At 41.4% G+C, this 19985-nt stretch overlaps 1 protein-coding gene across 3 annotated transcripts in view; it reads right to left on the bottom strand.

Moving 5' to 3' along the window:
• Positions 1-19985, bottom strand: part of UBAC2 (UBA domain containing 2) — a 185341-nt gene that overhangs the window by 93543 nt on the left and 71813 nt on the right. The gene's annotated exons all lie outside the window — the stretch shown is intronic.

Here is a 19985-nt window from a genome sequence, read left to right as displayed (position 1 = left end):
CAACATGGATGAAAGCCCAAATCTTAGTGCCTTTCCTTCACTCCACCTCTAAACTTTCCCAAGTGAAGGAAAAGAAAGGGCAAAACAACAAATTGTATGTAAGTTAGCACTTAGATAGTCATCTGAGTTGGATCTCTAAAGAGGAACCACTGTGAAGACTACTAAAGGAAAACCAAAAAGAAAGCTTCCTCCATTTCAGAGCTTCTCTGTGATGCCCTGGTTCTGTGACTACACTGGAGTAGAGACACTTTCTGGGATGTATGAGCCAACACGCTCTCTTAGGGTAGGCAAGAGTCCTCTCTGGGCTAATGGAGTCAATTCTTAGGATCCTGCAAACAAGAGAGTAAAAACCTATGACATTTGACAACAGAATAACATTCTTTTATCTGTTCAGTTTTCTGCCTCTTCCTCCCTCCACTATACCACAAATCTATATAAAATGATTTTATCCAGTCATCAGCAACCATACTGCCAAAAAGGTAAACTCTAATCCTATCTCCAATTAATGTTTTCTTATAAGTCTGTAGTCCAATCAAACTCAGCTAATCACTCCCCTTAAAGGCTGCCCATTCTACTCACCAAGCCACTGTTCATACATGGCTGTGGGCATCCTCTCACTGTCTTGTTATCAGTTAGCTTTACATTTATTTCTGGGGCATTCCCCTAACCAGAAGGTCAACTTGGAGAACATGGCAGGGCTGTATAACTGTTATATTCTGTTATAGAACATGACTTTATTATATAACATATTGTTTGAAAACCACAGCCCTGTAAGTATTTTCTACATGAATTGGGTGATATATTATTAACAATTTTAAATAATAATTGTGAGCTAGAAAAACTAATCTGGGAAAATGGATAGTTATTATGGCAGTTGACCACATTAAAAAAAAACCCTCAAAGCTATTTAGTTTGGATCAGTGTAAATAAATGCATTGACTATTCAGCAAGAGGACAGTATATATAGAACAGTGTCAGATACTAGAAATGGCATCATGTATATGTGAAGAGCTCAATAATTTATAAAACAGTCCATACATTATATAACATCTTCCTTTCTACAATCCTGTGAAACGAGTTGAGCAAACAGTGTCACCCAGACTTTATAAAGAAACCTAACTTCAGAAGAGGCACCCTGATAAATAAAAGGCAGCATTAGGAATGTAACCCCAGCCAGGTGTGGTGGCTCACGCCTGTAATCCCAGCATTTTGGGAGGCCGATGCAGGTGGATCACGAGGTCAGGAGATCAAGACCATCCTGGCTAACATGGTGAAACCCCATCTCTACTAAAAATACCAAAAAAAAAAAAAAAAAAAAAATTAGCTGGACGTGCTGGCGGGCACCTGTAGTCCCAGCTACTCAGGAGGCTGAGGTGGGAGAATGGCGTGAACCCGGAAGGCAGAGTGTGCAGTGAGCAGAGATCACACCACTGCACTCCAGCCTGGGCGACAGCGCAAGATGCTGTCTCAAAAAAAAAAAAAAAAAAAAAAAGGAATGTAACCCCAATTCCATATCCTAGCCATAAAGAAGACAACTCAATCATGTGGCCCCTGAAAAGGTATTAGAAGCCTCAACTGCTTTATTACATGCTAGCAAACTGCATAATCCTTAAATAAGACAAATAACCCAACAATAGGTATAGATTATAAACTTGGCTAAGCTGTGGGCTCGGTAAGGGCAAGTGCCTCTTCTCTTATATACATAGCACTGCCATAGAACCTGGTACACTGAAGGTCCTCAAATATCTATTTAATTGACAACGTATGTCTTGTACTATTACTAACAAAATTCTGAAGCCCTACTGAAATATCTGTGAAGTTCTTAATTCTCAATGAAAAGAAATCACCCAAATGTTCAATTACATATGTAGAGCACATGTGTAACTGAAGGCAGTTACACAATATAGAGCATGTGCCCTTGAAGAGCCTGTAATTTAAATTAGACACATTAAAGGAGAGCACTAATTAGCCAACAAGTGAATTTAAAACTAAATACAGAAATAATTTTATATTTCAAGAGGCAAGGGCAGTCAGTGGTTCCTACCAATGAGTACAACGTGGCATGTGATTTTAGAAGGGGAAGCACTGATCTTAAATTAGCCCTTAAAATGGTCTATTTTAGTTACTTTTCAGCCCATTGTAATTTCTTACTCTCTTCATAGCTAAAAGATATTCACTCACTGACTATTTGGGTGAAGAATGAGAAAATGAAAAGCATGTGGATTACAAGTGATCTGGTGACAAGGCCATTATTTTGAACCCAGGGAAGACTACATGAGTACTTATCAGAACTGCTGCCAATGGAAGGTTTTCATTAAACTCAGAAAAGTGGGTTGCTTAAAAGACAGCCCCCAAATTTCTATTCGATTAAGACCTTGCTGATCACTGACTACATGCCACTTTCCAAGTCCTCTACGGGCATCATCTTATTTAATCCTCACTACCTTAAGACATGGTATGACTATCATCCCCATCTTGCTGATGAGGAAACTACAGCAACAAGGTCACATGGTGTGGCAGAGCCGGTTTAATCCCACACTCCGGCCTCCGAACCTGTGGCCTGACTTGGAGCATTCAAGCCGCCACTTACTGAAACTTGCTTAGTAAGAGGTTCCACCCTGTAGCCTGAGCTCCATTCCTCCCTTTCCTATTTCCCCCAGGGCCTTGGACATCTCCCCATCACCACATCTGAATTCAGTTCACCTTTCCCCTCAAGCCCCTGAATTTCTCTGCAAACTCTACCTGCATTCTCTGTCACCCACACCTGACACTTTTGTCTCAACCATGGGATTCAGGTGGTGAACAAATCCCTACCTGGGTGCTCTCCTCTTACATGCACTCTTGCCTATCTTTTCTTTTTCTCTATTTTTATTTTTTTTATTTTTTATTTTTTTGGTGAGACGGTGTCTTGCTGTCACCTAGGCTGGAGTGCAGTGGGGCAATCTTGGCTCACTGCAACCTCCACCTCCTGGGTTCAAAACGATTCACCTGCCTCAGCCTCCCGAGTAGCTGGGATTACATGCCCACCACCGCACCCAGCTAATTTTTGTATTTTTAGTGGAGATGAGTTTCACCATGTTGGCCAGGCTGGTCTCGAACTCCTGACCTCAAGTGATATATCCCAAAGTGCTGGGATTACAAGCGTACGCCACCGCGCCCAGCCTTGCCTATCTTTTTCTTTGCCCAGTATCATCATCCTAGTCCAGACACTGGCCATGGCACACCTAATTACAACCTCTTTCCCCCAGGCCTCTTGATGAGAGTCAGAAATTTTAGCCTTTCTTTAGGATGCTGCACCAGAAGCCAGCAGATTAAATGATGACTAACAACAATAATAAATACTTGCTAACAATTCTATAGCATAGTGCTTTAAGCGCTTTACATATATGAAGTGCTCATTCAAGTCTCACAAGAATGCTGTGAGGCTTGTTCTATTACCAGTTGCACTTTCCAGATGATGAAACTATGCTACAGAGGCTGAGTAACTTGCCCAAGGTCACAGCAAGCGGGGCAGCCAGGCTCTACACTCTGGGGTCTGGCTCCAGGGTCTGCACTCTTCATCATCGTATTTTCTCTCTTAAACAAAGAAACGTGTATGTTCCAGGTCCTCAGAAAGCCTTGAAAGAGACACACACTGCTCACCAAACAGCCTCAAGTTCCTTGAGGGTGGGGAGGAAGAGCACGTGACTACCTCTGACTAATGGGTTGGGGGCAAAAGAGGCGTGTGTCACTTCCAGCCTGAAGTGTGAGGGAGCGGCATTCTCCTCGGCCACAGCATCCGGCAATGTTCTAGATGGTGGCACCTTTGTCAGCCTGGGTCCCTGAATGAGTAAGTGAGAACTCCCACCCCATGACCCACCCAACTGTATTAGACAAGTGGTGCAAACAAGAAACACACTATGGATTAAACCACTGTGATTTCAGGGTTATTTCATGGCTGCAACATAAGCTAACCTGTTCTGATTAATACAGTGTTTCACCTACTTGGAATGAGAAAAAAAAAGACCAATACACGGAGTGTAAGAAAAGAAAAATGCAGACACTATCCAGTTCTTCTGGTAAATAATCTTCCTTAATTCCACTTTCATTGTGTCATTTCATGCTCAGGGATTGAGAATAGTTCCCCATGATCTACCACATCAAGTCCAAGTTCCTCTCCTACACTTTCAACTCCCTCCAACCTAATTTCTCTCCATTGCCCAATATGAGCCTTTCAAGTTCATCTGGTTGGTTTTGTCTCTGTCCTGTGGATAAAATGTTTGGTTCTCACTGGTGGGATTCTTCTGCTTCCTCCCCTTCTTGTTTACACTTACATCCAAATCACACCGCCTCCCTTAATCCTTCTTTGACTACTCAAAGCCATCCATCTTCCTTTCCTCAACTTATTTGGCTTTTAGAGTATATGCCACATAGCTTTAATTTAGATTTTACAACAAAGGAAGAAAAAACACACTGGCCTGGAGATTGGTGGCCTGGTTCCGTCTGACTCCAACCCAGCTCCATCCCACTTTGTCCAGTCTTTGAGCCTTTCTAGACTTCAACTGTTTTGTCAGTGAAGTAAGTGTTAGATAATAGGCAAGCTCTTTGCCAGCCATCATACAGTCTATGGTCTATTACTTCATGTGCAATATTCTTGTATCCCTAAAATGAAACATAAATTCCATTGGGGAAGAGACACTAGCTTTTCCTTCTTTCTATTCTGGATAGCACCGGGCATGACACCCTGAACATAGACAGTGCTCCAAAATATATGTTGACTATAGGTCATCAAATATTAGCTGAGGAGACTATATGACTTGTAGTTTTAAAATATGGTGAATAAGAGGTTGATATGATTGCACGTCATAATTTGTTAGGCAGCAACAGATAACTAATACTTGCTTGGTACTAAAATGTTAATCATGGAAAATATATTAAATTAGAAACTAGAATGACATTTAAATCAGTCAGGATTTATTTTCCAAAAAGAAACTTTTCTGTTGAGAGTATAAGAGAAGCACCACTAGCTTTTCCATTTCCTTCCACATGTAAAAAAAAAGCAGCATATGACTGCTATCCTACTTTATCTCTGATAATGCATACCCCAACTGAGAGAAATCCTGGCAATACTGTTGTTGTTAGAAAGAAGAAGCTGTTTAAGAGGGCAATACAATATATTATTTCCTTTTTGTTTCAAGGGTTCACCTTCCTCAAACATTATAAAGCTGTTCTCAAAGCTGTTCTCTATCTGCATGCTAACTGTGTTGCTTCTCGTAGTTAGTAATGCTCTTAGATATCCTGTCTACTCAACTGAAAACCACTCCAGAGCAGGAGCCACGTTACTTTCTGCCCCACATGGCACCTACCGCAACTGATCCAAAACAAGAACTCAAGTGCTTTTCTGATTGGCTTTTATCCGTTTTCTCAGAGTGTTAAAACATTTATTTCTGGTTTCTGTGTAAGAATGACTTTTCCCAGGCTGATTTGGAGAAGAAAAAAGTGTGTCAGAATGAAACTACACAGAGGCTACAAAGGGTTTGAGACCTAATCTAAAAAAAGTAACATTTTGATACGTTCTTATTGCTTGAGGGAAGCAGTTTCACAATTTTCCCATCAAGTCCTGACATGAAATATCAAATTTTTGGCAGGGGCTACATAGTAAAAATATATAAGGTTACTGCCTATATTAGCCTATAAAAATAAATGCAAACAGTATGTTTTAGCATATCATGTATTATATGTTCAAGAGAGTAATGAAAGTATATGCAAGTGCCATTTCATGTATTATTGCTTATTATTTTTCCCAGTAAGGGAGCCAGGGCAAGGAGAAGGTCCGAAAGTTGAACATTATTGGTTTGTTAAAAGAACAGCAGTTAAGGCTGTGCATGGTGGCTCATGCCTATAATCCCAGCACTTTGGGAGGCTGAGACAGGAGGCTCACTTGAGCCCAGGAGTTGGAGATCAGCTGGGGCAACGTGGTGAAACCTCGTCTCTACAAAAAAAAAAAAAAAAAAAGAAAGAAATATTTTTCCTTACTCTTGTTACATTATGGGGTGGAGGCAGAAATTCAGGACGGATTCAGAAAGAATTGAGGCTGGGGTGGGAGAATCACCTGAGCTCAGGAAGTCAAGGCTGCAATTAGCCATGATCGTGCCACTGCACTTCAGCCTGGGTGACAGTGAGACCCTGTCTCAAAATTAAAAAAACAAAAAACAAAAAAACACAGCACTTAAGAGGAAGACATTACCAAAACAGACCCACAGGCCTGACACCCATGTGACAAGAAATCAAGGCAGTACTGGTTTTCAATCTCAACAATCTCTCATGGGCTCTACCTGAAACCTGGTACCCGCCTGTGCCTGCACCCAACACTCAGGCCTCTGGAGAGGCCCATAGAGATACTGGCAAATCTGAGGCAGGGGCAGGGTTGAGGGACACTGCAGGCCACCACCATGCAGAATTTAGGAACCACATGGTAAAATGAAAAACGGAAGCCAGTGTCCCATTAGGGATCCAGTTGTCAAATTATTTGAAGTTTGTGTGTTGAAAAAAATGATTAAAAGGTGATGTGTACATGGTAGTCATTATACCATTCTCTCTGTATCTATGTATATTTGAAAATTTCTGTAATATATTTCTAAAAATGGTAAGACTGTTCTCTAACACACGCTCTTACTCTTGTTACATCAGAGGGTAGAGGCGAAATTCAGGGACAGATTCAGAAAGAACTGAGAGAGACATAGTTACCAGTCTCCATCTCCAATCAGTTAAGCACAGCAATCCAAATCATAGGAGAATGGGACGTGCACTGGCCACATTCTAAGATCACATGTGAAGGAAGTCTCAGCACACCTTCAAGAAGTCCTAATACTAACATGGCAAGGGCAAACTAAATTCTGCATGTTTGTATGTATAAGTGGGAGCTAAACATTGAACACATGGACACAAAGACAGGAACAACGGAACAGACACTGGGGACTGCTTGCGGGGGAAGTGTGGGGTGATGGAGGTTGAAAAGCTACATATGGGGTACTATGGTCACTACCTGGGTGATGGGCTCATTTGTAACCCAAGCCTGAGTGATACACAATTTACCCATGTAATAAACTTGCATATGTACTCCCCTGACCCTAAAAGTGGGAAAAAAAAAATTAAAAATAAATAAAAATGAAAAAAAAAAAAAAAAGTCCTGAGATGGCTGGTGGTAACAAAGTCACCAGCAAAGAACAGATTATACCAGAAAGCCATATGAAAAGATCAGCAACGCTTCATAAACACACACACAATGTTCTTTGAGGAACTCGATCTCCTAACACAAAGGACCACAAGGAAGAACTATGTCCCAGTCCAAATCTAAATGTTTCAGATCCAGGTATGTTGTTTTGTATATATACATTTGAAGTAAAATATAAATGTTACATTCTTTTGATTAGCAGTTCTGTCAGCCAAGGTTCAGCTATAAATAATAGAAACCTCCTCAGCTATTTTGGGCAGCAGATTTAGTACACAGAATTCGGTGCTTATACAATTGTTGAAAAGGCTAGAAGGGCAGATCCAGTGCCTCCAGGAATAGACTCCAGGAACACATAAGGACTGTTCTCTACCAGGAGAACTGTTTACTCTGACACACTGAAGCGTCTGGGAAACCACCAAAGTTAATTACATCAACTGTGAGCTCCAAGGTCAAACCACTTCGGCAGAGTCTAGGGATCAGGGAGTTTCAGGGGGTTGAACTGTGAACTTTGACACCTCGTTGGATGTGTAGAACTGCACCAGAAAAATGGCTAACTCATATGCCTTGGCTCATACTGAGTTCAAAAGCCACACGTTTTTTTGAATAATGGAACCTAAATCATATCCAGAACTCCAGGCAAGGGAGTTTAAGAAATAGAACATTCAGCTTTCCAACCTCTGCTTTATGGGAAGTACAACAGGAGAACCCTGGAACAGATAATGAGCCAGCTGGTCGGGCATGGCGGCTCATGCCTATAATCCCAACACTTTGGGAGGCCAAGGCAGGAGGATCGCTTGAGGCCAGGAGTTTGAGACCAGCCTGGGCAACATAACGAGACGCTGTCTCTATAAAAAATTAAAAATTAGCTGGGCGTGGTGGTGCATGCCTGTAGTCCTAGCTACTCAGGAGGCTAAGGCAGGACGATCCCTTGAGCCCAGAAGTTGGAGGTTACAGTGAGCTACAATTGCACCACTGCACTCCAGCCTGGGTGACAGAGCAAGACACTTGTCTCTTGAAAAAAAAAAAAAAGAAAAAAGGTAATAATAAATAAGATAATGAGCCAGTTAATCTAGTTACCCACCATACCATTCTAATAAAGTACAAAAATACTCTACCAAAGGGAGGAGGAGGAGGAGGAGGCCAGAGGAGCAGCAGCAGCTGCTACCTAAGATACACCACAATCGAATGCAAAAGCAAATGTAAAGGGGCATTTCCAAGCTAATAGGATAAATGTGGAAACAGTAGTTTCAGTAGTAAATAGTACTACAGAATTATGAATAATTTTGTTAGGTAACATTATGGGTATATAAGAAATGCCATTTTAGAGCTTACTGAACTATGAAATACGGTATTATGATGTCTGGAAATTGCTTCAAAATACTTTAACTAAAAATGCCAGGGAATGGAAAGAGGACAGCAAAAACGTTAACTACTAAATCTGGGTAATAGGGCTCATTTTATTCTCTCTGCTTGTTTCACTGAAATTTTTCATGAAAAAGTTACAAAATGTTATTCCAAGAGAAATATGAAAACTACACATTATTTTCATCTACTGCTTCACCCTCACAAGCTTTAATTTTCCCACAGCCTTAGAATATGTACTATCTTCTGTAAGTCCTGGCTTATAGTCTTCAAAAATACCAAGGTCGCCCAAGACAGACTGAGGAACAGTCCGGATTAAACAGTAAGGGAATATACCAATGAAATGCAACATGTAATACTGAACTGGACCATGGGCCAGAATTTTGTTTTTCCTTTTTGCCATAAAAGACATTATTACGACACTTGTCAGAGGCGAATAAAGTAATACATACTCATGGTATTTTGGAGTCAAAGGGACATTATGTCTACGACTTGCTTTCAAATGATTCAGAAAAAACACCATGTGTGTAGAGAGAAAATGATAACAGCAAATGCGGAAAATGTCAATAATGGGGGCATCTGGTTTTAGGGTATATGGGAGTTCTTTGTTCTATCCTTGCAACTTTTCTATAAACCAGAACTATTTTAAAATTTTCAAAAAGTATAAAACGTAAGTGGCAGCACTTGGTAGCTACTGAAGAGAAACAGCAGTTTCTTCAGTCTAATTAAATGAAAATAAAAGTAATAGCTAAATAACTGGAGTGTCATATAGTGCTTCTTCAGACCCCATTCGTGGGGGCACTTCCCCCCAATTGGAACTTTTTTTTTCTTTGCATTGTGTGTTTATTTGTACTTCTAATTTTAGCAACATACAATCATATAAGTTGTCTCTGGACATTTACATTGCTGCAGTTGAAATACACAGCCTCAGTTTGGCAAGTTTATATGCTTAAGATGCTTCCTGCTATAGTGACTAGATGACCATTAACTAGACTGTTATACTTTAAAAAATAAAGTGGCATTGGCCAGGCATGGTGGCTCACGCTTGTTATCCCAGCACTTTGGGAGGCCAAAGAGGGCAGATTACGAGGTCAGGAGTTTGGACCAGACTGACCAACATGGTGAAACACCATCTCTACTAAAAATAGAAAAATTAGCTGGGCGTAGTTGTGCACACCTGTAATCCCAGCTAGTCAGGATGCTGAGGCAGGAGAATCGCTTGAACCTGGGAGGCAGAGGCTGCAGTGAGCCGAGATTGCGCCACTGCACTCCAGCCTGGGCAAAAGAGCGAGACTCAGTCTCAAAAAGAAAAAAAAAAGTGGCATTAAGGCATTAAGGAAATGTCTGAGCTACAATTCAGATGGGCATGAGTTTCCATCCAGGCTTGCCACTTAAGTAGCCATCACTTAGTGACTCAATCCTCAGACCCTCAGCTTTCTCATGTAAAACACAGCAATACCAACATCTACTCTTGCAAGTCTGCTTGTGGCTATTCATTTAAATCAGGAACATACGTCAAACAAGGTTCTATGGTACAAAATTGTTCAATACAAATTTATTAAGATTTCTTAAGAGAAAGGGTAAATCCTGCTGTCAAAAAAAATCTCCAAATGGAATGTATAACGTTAACATTTCGGCCGGGCGCGGTGGCTCAAGCCTGTAATCCCAGCATTTTGGGAGGCCGAGATGGGCGGATCAGGAGGTCAGGAGATCGAGACCATCCTGGCTAACACGGTGAAACCCCGTCTCTACTAAAAATACAAAAAACTAGCTGGGCGTGGTGGCGGCGCCTGTGGTCCCAGCTACTCGGGAGGCTGAGGCAGGAGAATGGCGTGAACCCGGGAGGCGGAGCTTGCAGTGAGCCGAGACCGCGCCACTGCACTCCAGCCTGGGCAACAAGGCGAGACTCCGTCTCAAAAAAAAAAAAAAAAAAAAAATTTCATAATGTTACTCCATATTTTTTCTTCATGTTGTCACTAATATTAACAAACCTATCCTTGGTATTGTCATTTATTTATACAGCAAATAATTATCAAGTGCCTCTATGAACCAGCTGTTACTCAGACTGGAATAACAAGTGAAAACCACACAGACCAAGTTGCTCTCTGAATCCTACATCCTAGAAGCCAATATTAAACATTAAGTGAGCAAACAAAACAATTTTAGGAGATAGGAGAACTGTAAAGTGTTGATTCTAGCTCTGGTGTACCCAAGATTGATTATTTGCCTTCCCAAATATTCTCTGAGCTACTTTCATAAATTCCCTTTCTGCTGAATCAGCCAGAATTCATTCTATTACTTCAACTAACAATCCAGCCAAACAGAGATGCCTATTCTCTTGTAACTGACAAAGCCTTTTTCCTTGAGTTCAGGTAACAAAAGCACATTAGATTTCAAGCACATTAGATATTTCAGAACTCACATAACATGCACCAAAAAATCCAACCCTAAGATAGGTATGGGATTATTTTTGTGTGTTGTATATTTTGCTATGGTTACCAAGACATGGTCAGCATTTTGAGTTTTTTTTCTTAGAACAATACAATGATCTAAATCTAAAATCTTTCACAAGGTGCAACTTTCCAATGATAAACAAGAACAGGAAGTGAATCTTGAATACAACCAGACTACAAGTTCCCTTCACTATTAAAGTATCTCCTTTGCTGTCTGTCACCCGAGTCTGACTTAACCTGCATTAAACTTCCATCATTCTAGCCTAACAGTTATTAATATCTTTATTTCTTTTTGAACAAAACATATTTCCTATCAGACTGGAAATTCTGACACACTCGAATGTCTGAAGTCCCAAGAGGAAGACAGCTAAAATAAAGGAATTGAGCAGTAAAGCAACTCAGAAAAGCAGAAATGAAAACAGATGTTAAACCTCTTTAAAACAAATTTTTACTAATAGCCTCAACCAAAGCTATTTCAGTCAACTACTAGAAATATTCTACCTAGTCCAAAGGTCTCAACAAGCTTCATAGGTCATCAGCTCCTCAAGGGTGTGGGCTAATTCTTTCCAAAGTTCTATCTACCACCCAGCACCATGCATGTCACGACCCTCCATCATGGGTGACTTTGCCCCCCAAGTGTCATTTGGCATTATCTGGAGACATTTTCAGTTGTCATGACTGGGGTAAGACTGGAGGAAGGAGGTTTTGCTACCAGCATGTACTGGGTGGAGGCCAGTGATGCTGCCAGCCACCCTGCAGTGCACGGGACCGCCCCCACCACAAAGGGTTATGCAACTAAAATATCAAAAGTGCTGAGGGTGAGAAAACTAGCTTAGGTCAATGATGCCACTGCCCTTCATGTTCAAATACAAAATCAGTGATCATGTGGCTTCACGTAGCCTTCTGGCAACAGTTTACGGGCCCTTTTAAACTGGATACATTAGGTCTGTTCCCTGGTAAGACTCTGGCCCCTGAGACTGTCACTTTTGAAATTCCTGCAGTGTTAAAAGCCTGAGTCTCCTTTCACAATTAGCCAGCAATTCCATAAGGTAAGTACCTCTGCATGCCACTTTGATTCAGAAGGCACAGATCTTCAAACATTACTAAAATCTTGTTAAAATGATTGGCAATCTCAGTTCCTAATCAGTCCTCAGGCAATGTCAAGACATAAGTGAGACAAGAAAAGCCTCTTCGTCTTGTTATGTATCTTCTAACATCATGATTTTTCTTTTATCAATTTATAGAAAATAGCAAAATAGCACTGAAGGTTTCTGAGCCTGTTTCCTCAAAGGAGATGCGAGTTCTCACCTTCCAGGGCTGTTCTGAGAAGGGAAAGTGGCGCATCAATGGGCCCACCTGCAAAGTGTCTAGGATGAGCCTGGCGTGTGCTCGCTGACTGCCAAGGTGACATAGTGCCAAGTACAATGCCGGACACATGGTATCCAACACCCAAATACTGAACTGAGCCCAAAGTGTGAGAACTTTTTGGTCGAGAAAGGACATATCTTGTGAATATAAGAATGAAAGGATTATATGCTTCTCTCTAGGTAAGATGGGGAAATGATTTTATAAGTCCACATTTCAATCCTTAAAAAAAAAAAAAAAAAAAAATCACTGAACCCAAATGTGAAATTCAACTTTTATACTTTTTTCTTTTTTTTTTTTTTTTTTTTTTGAGATGGAGTCTCTCTGTCACCCAGGCTGGAGTACAATGGTGTGATCTCATCTCACCACAACCTCCTCTGCCTCCTGGGTTCAAGCTGTTCTCCTGCCTCAGCCTCTCAAGTAGCTGGGATTACAGGTGCCCACCAACACATCTGGTTTATTTTTGCATTTTTAGCAGAGATGGAGTTTCACCATGTTGGTCATGCTGGTCTCAAACTCCTGACCTCAAGTGATCTGTCTGCCTCGGCCTCCCAAAGTGGTGGGATTACAGGCATGAGCCACCACGCGCAGCCTATATTTTTCTCTTAAGAGATTTGAAGTAGCTTACTGAGTGAGAGAGAGAGAAAAAAAAAAAAAAGAAGGAAGGAAGGAGGAGGGAGGGAAGGAAGAAAGGAAAAAGGACACTAGCAGAGACACAATAATTTAGTGCAAAAAAATAACTGAAGCAACTAGCATGTGGCAGACTGAGCCTAGTCAGTTTTCTTTGTCTCTTTGGTGTTAAAGAACACTCTTCACTACTCCATGCTGAGGGAGCTGTAAGAGAGAGTAAGATCCTGCTCTTTCAAAAGCATCCACTTGAGAGAGTGGTCAATTAGGTAAATATTTACAATCTCAAGGAATGTTTGATGTAACTTACAAGCACAAAGTTAACTGGGAGCAGGAAGGAAGGAGACATTAATTCCAACCCTGGCTGGAGCAGGGTTTCATGGAGCAGAGCTATCCAAGTGGACACTTAAAGTTCTCCTTGTTTTCTTGGTAGAAGTTTGTCAAGCAAAGAGGAGAAAGGGTGTTGTAACCACAGTTGTCGTAATAAATCAATCCAGAGAAATCTAAAATGATGTATGCGTGACAGGCAGTAGTAAGTAATGCAATTTAGGTGACACACAGAGTACAAGGAAGGGATGACAGAAAATGAGGCTGGGAAGATTGGCTGGAGCTCTGAGGTGTGTCACAAGCAAGTTAAACTTTATAAAACAGCAGGAGGAAGCCATAGAAGATTTCTCAAGGTGTAAAGGAATAAGACCAGATCTTCTTTGTAGATAAAATTAGGGGAGTGGGGCAGTGCAGATGATGGCAATGAGATGGTGGCAGGGAGAACAGTTAGGAGGCTACGATAATAGTCCAAACAAAAGGAGATGAAATCAAAAGATGAAATACTTTTCATTCATCTATTTGCTCTATCAATCCATCCATCTCGCAGTTGTGTCCACTATGTGGGAGCCACTATGTGAACCAAGTGCTATCAACTGAATGTTTCTGTCCTCTCCAAATTCATATGTGAAAATCCTAACCCTCAGTGTGATGGTCTCAGGAGGTGGGGCTTCTGAGAGGTGATTAGGGCACGAGGGTGGAGTCTTCGTGAACAGGATTAGTGCCCTTATAAAAGGGAACCCATTGAACTCTCCGCTTTCTGCCATGTGAGGACACTGTGAAAAGACAGCCCCAAACACCAAATCTGCCAGTGCCTTGATCCTGGACTTCTCAGCCTCCAGTACTGTGTGAAATAAATATCTGTGGTTTATAAGTCACGCAGTCTAGGGCATTTTGTTAGAGTAGGCTGAACAGACTAAGGCAGCGAGGCATCATTAGTGAGACAAACTAACACAGTCTCCTCCCGGCACAAAGCCTGTATTCTAGTGGAGATAGCAGATAGCAAATCATTTGTTACATTTTATTTACTATCTATAGTGATGAATGCTATAAGAAAGAAAAATGTTCTAAGAAAGCATATCACAAGAGACTGTGACCTAGTCTGAGGGTGGGGGTAGTCAAAGACAGCTTCTGCAAGAAGTGACCTTTAAGCTTCTCCTGAAACCCTTGAATGGTGGCAGTTTATTTTCTCACATCCTTCATTATAAATACAAATTTTGACATATTTTTTATTAGTCAACTTTGCTCTGTGCAATCACATTCAAGTATTTAAGTATTTATTTACTAAAATCTCTGGTAGGGCTAACCAAACCAGTAGGTACTGTTGGGAGGGGAAGAGGAGTGGGGATCACTGCAAAAGCAGGGGAGATAAAGGGGTAAGAAAAGGAGGTGGCAAGCTGAGAGGGAGGTGGGAAAAGGAAGGAGAAAGAGAACAGCTCAAAATCCAAAGGCTTTGGCTACACAACAGCAGACTAAAGTCTACTTTTCTCAGTATAAATACTGAGTAACTCATGAAGGAAAGAAAGTCAACATTCACACACATTTGTTATAATCAATACTCAGAAATACAATTCTCCACAAACTGATGGAACATGAGGAACTATAAGCCTGTCAGTTTCTATTGCTTTATCTTGACTTGGAGGCACAGTGGTTTTAGATTCAAGTGATGTAGGTTAAAATTTCAACAGAGTTATATGTTTCGGGACAGATTTCTTAGTCTCTCTAAAAATGTTTTCTTAGCAGTAAAACAGATACAACCCTATCAACAAAGTTTATTTTTTAAATAGGAATTAAAGGAGAGAAGATATCTAAAAATATCTATTCATTCAACTTATCTAATCTATTAACACGTTCATGTGATCGCTTCAAATTTGGAGATCCTGGTAGTCCTATCTTTAGGTTGAGAAATATCACTTTTTTTCACTTTTAAAGACACTGATCATTTTTCAATCTATGATGACTATTTACATGTTGGCTATTTAGCCCAAATTCAAAGCAGAGACACAATAATTTAGAAAGCTAACTGTCACTTATTGCTAACTTTGCCCACAATACCCACTTCCCTTAAAAATATTCCAACGGTTGCAATTCAAGATGACCACAGATGATTGTAGGTGTGTTGCTATTCTCTGACTGGACCTCAACTCCAGACAGCGCAATCCCTTCCTGTGCCCGAGACAGTGAATACCACTGCCTGGTACCAACTCTATTACCACATGTAGTAATAATGTAGTAATAATTAATAATAGCATAGCCCCAACGAAAGCCACACACAGGGCTACAAATTAAAGAAAAACGTTACATAAAATACCTATAATGGATTATTTTAAGTAAGTCCAAATAACCAAATTAATCTACAGAATAATGTTGGCACCATTACAGCTATTTCTTAGCTTCCTGAATTATCTGTGCCCAGTCCTGGAAAGCTTTATCCTGTGCAATGCAAGAGGCAGAACTGGAAAACATGGAGAAGGTGAGACCTGTGCCCTACATTAATCTGCTCAATGAGAACAGCAGGAAAGGCCCCTTTATCGGGAGACCATGAGGAAATTTATCCTACAGAAACTGGGTATCTGCAGAAATTAGAAGAACATTATGTTCCTATAGATGGATCCTGAGACTAAGCAAGTTCCCTCTTGCTCATTTACCACTATCCACCTCCGGATTTGAGGCTGCGGGTAGTGACAGAGGGGATGGGGCAAACTGCCTGAAATACTCAGAGCCTCGGTAAGTAGGCCCAGAGAGTGAGACGATAGAGCACAGTGATTATAAGGACAATTTTACTTCGAGTAAGAAAGTGATGCTTGAGGATGACACAATGTAAAATGGCCTTGATAAAATGTTTGAATGATTGTAGAGGTAACTATTAATGCAGAAAAAAATGATTTCATGACTGCAAGTATTCTTAAAACACACACCTTTTTAAAAACCAATATTGCCTTTTATTTCATTTATTAATTTTTGAGATAGAGTTTCGCTCTTGTTGCCCAGGCTGGAGTGCAATGGCGCGATCCTGGGTCACCACAACCTCCGCCTCCCAGGTTCAAGCAATTCTCCTGCCTCAGCCTCCTGAGTAGCTGGAATTATAGGCATGTGACACCACGCCTGGCTAATTTTGTATTTTTAGTAGAGACGGGGTTTCTCCATGTTAGTCAGGCTGGTCTCGAACTCCTAACCTCACGTGATCCACCCGCCTCGGCCTCCCAAAGTGCTGGGATTGATTATAGGCGTGAGCCACCATGCCCCGCCTTACTATTGCCTTTTAAAGATGGTAGTTTGCACATACATATTTATCTCCTCTGTTCTTTCCTAAAATCTCATAAGAGTGACATTAAAAGGATTTTTTTAAAGGTACAGGCCCACAAAGATAAGGAAGAGTAGATGATCCTAAAAATTTTTCTAAGTTAGAAAACAGCAACACTGTACAGGGGTAGCTATCTTGGCAAACCTGAGAAAGCCAAATACTAAACCAGCAGTGGTGAAATCTGAGAGGCAACCTGATTAACATTTGACTTCCCAAAGGCTGCGGGGCCAGGGTTTTCTAGAAGTGCTAAGAGGCAGGCAGAGCACTGCCCAGCCACCACCCGAACTCTACCCACCTGCTGGCTGGCTGTGGTATTCTACAAAAATGTATTAGTGTTTGGCTCCCAAAACATCTTTGGAATTACCTAAGTGACAGAAGTGTCTTTTCTTCTTCATAATGAGCCCCTTTCAACCACATCTGAATTTACCCTGATGGATTATTTAGGGTAGAGCCCCTGGATAGCCTCAGATGGAGTTGGTTGACCAAGTGACTAGAGGGGTGGAACTTTCAGCACCACCCACGCACCTCCAGGAAGCAGGGTGGTGGGAGATGGAGCCCTATAAAGACTCTTCTGCAGTGACATTCAGACAGCTTCTGGGTTGGTGACTACATGGAGGTGCTGAGAGGGTGGGGTGCCCAGAGACGGCATGAGAGCTCCATGCACTCTCACTCCACCCTCACACCTTGCCCTATGCGTCTCTTCCATTTGGCTGTTCCTGAGTTGTATCCTTTATAATAAACCAATAAACGTTAAGTCAAGTATGTTCCTGAGTTCTGTGAGACATTCCTGCAAATGTATCAGACCTGGTGGGGGGAGGGTTGTGGGAACCCCCAATTTACAGTGGGTCAGTCGGAAGAACAGGTGTCCTGCAACGTGTGACTGCCATCTGAAGTAGGGACAGTCTTCTGAGACTGGGCTCTTTGACTTGTAGGATCTGACACTAACTCCAGGTAGAAAGTGTCAGAACTGAACTGAACTGCTGGACACTCAGAAGAACCGGAGTACTATTTGTTAGCGTTGGAGAACACCCCTCACTGCCTCACCCCATCTTGTCAGATGACTGGAGGTTTATTATTTAGAAGCGGTAAAACGGAAGGTCTTGAGACTGGAGGGACTCTCAGGTACCACTGATGGTACAAATACAATACCAAAAATCAAAATTTGTACACTCAAGTCAAGGTTTATTAGTAAATACTAAGACTCCCAGGCTTACACCCTACAGGTATTAGAGTGGAGAGTATGATCTGGGGAATGTGACCAACCCATCGGGGATGAGCAGGGAAGAAACAAATGCACAGATCCTGACACTGGCATTCCCAAACATCCTCACCAGAGGACCCTAAAACAGAGCCCATGGTCATCCAGGACCTCATCCTGAGACTCCAATGAGCTTTTGAAAAGCTGGATCTTAAATCCAAACAGATAACCAAAGGCTTAGAGATATGTAAGGAAAACTCCTGACATCAAAAGCAGAAAACAAAGAGGTGAAAAGGAAATCAGAAGAAACAGAAACTATGTAGAGAAATAAAAGCCGGGGGGTGGGCGAAAGGGGCAGGTGGTGAAGAAACTGTCCTCATTATGAGAGGGATAAAAAATATTGCATCCACGAAATGAAAACAGGATGTCAGGAAAAATGAATATTCAAAAAATAAAGAGCCAATAAAAATTTAAAATGGGTTATAAATATTTTTAAGAAAACCAAAACAACAAACCAATAAATGAAAACCTACTCAATCTCATTTGTCATCAAGGAAATGTGAACTGAAATCACAAAAATATATCACCACACATCTGCTAGAATAACTGAAATTAAAAGGACTGCAACATTCTTGGACCACTCACCTGGGGGAAGCTGTAATAGCTGCCACGTCAGGAGGCAGCTCTGTCGTGAGGAGCTGAGGCTTCCTGCCAACAGCCCCATGAGTCTTCCAATCCCAGTAAAGCCTGAAGATGACTGTGGTCCCTGACATCCTGACTACAACCACATAGGAGACTCTATGCCAGAATCACTCAGCTCAATGGCCCTTAAATTCCTGACCCACAGGAAAACTAGCAGTATCTTCCAAATCTAAACATATGTATACACTATGATTCCGCTTTCAACTCCTAGGTACATACCCAGCAGAAATCCATACATATATGCAACAAAAGACATGTTCAAAGACATTCAAGCTGGGTGCAGTGGTTCACACCTATAATCCCAGCACTTTGGGAGGTGGAGGTGGGAGGACTGCTTGAGCCCAGGACTTTGAGACCAGCCGGGGCAACGTGGAGAAATCTCATCTCTACAAAGAATACAAAAATTAGCTGGGAGTGGTGGTGCACACCTGTAATCCCAGCTACTTGGGAGGCTGAGGTGGGAGGATCACCTGAGGCCAGGTAGTTGAGGCTACAGTGAACCATGACTGCGTGCCACCACACTCCAGCCTGGGCAACAGTGAAACCCTGTCTCAAAAAAAAGAAAAGAAAAAAAGAAAAGAAAAGGAAAAAGGATATTCATAATAATAGTATTTGTAATATTCCCAAATTATAAACAATCCCAATGTCCATTAACATTAACAGTATTATGAGGCCAGGCATGTGCCTCATGCCTGTAATCCTAACACTTTGGGAGGCCAAGGCAGGAGGATCACTTGAGCTAATGAGTTCAAGACCAGCCTGGGCAACACAGCAAGACCTTATCTCTACTAAAAATTTTAAAAAACTAGCCAGTTCTGGTGGTGTGCATCCATAGTCTCAGCTACTGGGAAGGCTGAGGCAGGAGAACTGCTTGAGCCCAGGATGTCCAGGCTGCCATGATCGTGCCACTGCACTCCAGCCTGGGCAACAGAGCAAGACCCCATCTCAAGAAAAAAATAAGAAGTAAAATGGATAAATGGTGGTATTCAATCACCAAAATACTATACCAATAACGAAAAAAAAATTAACTACAGCTACATACAGCCAACACAGGTGAAACTAAACAGAATACTGAAAAAAATAAGCAAGATACAGAAGAGTCCACATTTCTATTATCTAAATTTTAAAAACACACAAAACTAGATCAGGGTGTTAAAAGTCAGTGTAGACTTCTGGGAGGAAGGAGTAACTGTAAGGCGGCAAAAGTGGACCTTTTAGGGAGTTGGTCACATTCTGTTCTTCAACTGGATGGTGCTTAGAAGGTGTCACTTTGTAAAAAGTCTATGAGCTCTGGACTCAAGATACATACATTTATACTTCAATAAAAGTTTATTTTAAAATATTAATTAGAATAATTGGAAGGTAGAACCCAGGAAACATCCCAGCAAGGAGAGCAAAAACACAAAGAGAAAGAAAGCAGGGGGAAAAAAAAAAAAA

This window comes from Chlorocebus sabaeus, chromosome 3, assembly GCF_047675955.1.
Source record: "Chlorocebus sabaeus isolate Y175 chromosome 3, mChlSab1.0.hap1, whole genome shotgun sequence".
Taxonomy (NCBI): domain Eukaryota; kingdom Metazoa; phylum Chordata; class Mammalia; order Primates; family Cercopithecidae; genus Chlorocebus; species Chlorocebus sabaeus.
The sequence above is the reverse complement of the archived record's forward strand: the minus strand, read 5'-3'. Positions and strand labels throughout refer to the sequence as shown.